Source organism: Sander lucioperca, chromosome 18 (assembly GCF_008315115.2).
Source record: "Sander lucioperca isolate FBNREF2018 chromosome 18, SLUC_FBN_1.2, whole genome shotgun sequence".
Taxonomy (NCBI): Eukaryota; Metazoa; Chordata; class Actinopteri; order Perciformes; family Percidae; genus Sander; species Sander lucioperca.
This window is the reverse complement of record NC_050190.1, coordinates 20,936,166-20,937,944: the sequence shown is the minus strand read 5'-3', so window position 1 is coordinate 20,937,944 and position 1,779 is coordinate 20,936,166.

Genomic DNA, 1,779 nt, shown 5'->3' with positions numbered 1-1,779 from the left:
TTCGGTGAATTCTCTTCTTCTTGTTAATCTGTCATATCCCACAGATAATAGTACGGGGAAAATATTGAACTTGTTTATACCGTTGCGTAGGATGAGGTTGAAATCACCAGAGGACGATGGTATCATTGCTCATTTCCAGACTGACTTTGGAGGACAATAGAGCGGCTTGTTCGTCTGAAACTCAGATCAGATTCTTTCCGAGGCACCCCCTGATGTGAACAACAAGGCTGACTTATGGATCGTGAATAGGCCGCATTGTAATCCTCAAGAAGTCGTTGCTTCCACATGAGTTACTGGCGCTTTAATGCAATTTAGCAACATCTGCAAAGGCAAGGCTCACAGATGGGACCATTTAGAATGGAGGTGATTCTCATAAATAATGCATTTGGCTCTGCTGTTCTATGTTTGACCAGAAGAGGTCAGTCATCTATTGGTAATACTGGAACAAAGACCCCTATTGACCATCTGTTGTCCAGTGCCCTTTCTCCATTTCTATTTCCATCCATTGCCCTTACCTAATTGAGCTATTTAGACAGTTGTTAATTCTCTCATTTATGATTGTGTGAATTGATCAATTATGGTTTTAGGTTGGTAACCCACTCAAATATCACCAACTACAATCCAAATGCTGAGAAACTGACATTGTTTTTTTATTTTTCTTTCCAAAGGTAACTCTTGCAGACAGTGGAAATCTCCCCTTACATCGTCCACCTCTCTGCCTCTTCTTTCTCCCCTTCACCTCCTCCCTCCTCATCCACATCATCAGCAGCCAAGCCATCTCTCCTCTCCATCGGACTCTCCTGCTCTGCATCTGACTCACTCAAATGTTTACTCTGCAATTAAAACACAGCCTATAAAAGGCAATGGGTCGGGTGCCAGACACTGATGAGGGGGTCAGACCAGCAGGGAGAGAGGTTATAAATCGCTTTGATGCCGAGCGTAGTCTGAAGGCCCAGATTCCTGAGCTGGAGGACTGTAGCTGAGCAAGTTCACCGGGCTACCGAGCCAGAAACACTGATGATTCATGGGTGTTTATTGCAGATCACTTGGAGAGTGTGTGTTGGAGTGTGTATTGTGCCGCTGCTTTGGAAAGAAAAGAGACAGCAGCCTTTTTTCCCCAGCTGATCATTTGTTTGAATGCACTCATGAAATGCCATAATTCATCTGCAGCAGTAAAGACGTGAGCAGCAACCTGCAGACAATATAATCTTTAGTGTATTGCATTTAATGGATGAAGAAACCTCTGATCGTCTCACACTGATGATATGCTATGGTATTATTTTACAATGACCCCATTACAATTTTGAACCTGGTACATAGGGAAAAGAAAACAGTTAAACATGTGATGTTGACCTGCACACAATTATTTTCTCATAGTTACCAGAACTACATAAACAGCCATGCTATTGCATTTTACTTTCAGATTCAAAATAGCACTTCACCAACACTTGCTGCACTTCTCCATCAAATCAGAACACTACCATCCATCACATATTTCAAAAAGGCATACAAACTGTTCCTTCTCAACAGTTAACACTTGCACACATTGATTGCTCATGTATTGTCCAAGTCTGGCTTGCACTGTCTGTATTGTCGTTTTTAGTTGTCTGTATCTGTCTAGCCCATGCTAATGTCTTGTACAAATGTTTCTGTCCTCATGTGTTCTATGTTCTATGTTTGTGCAGAACAGGAACCTGCTGGAAACCAGTTTTTAAACATGTGTCAGGCCCATTTATATTGTAACTTAATGTTACTTTTAACTTTCCTGTGTAATAAATG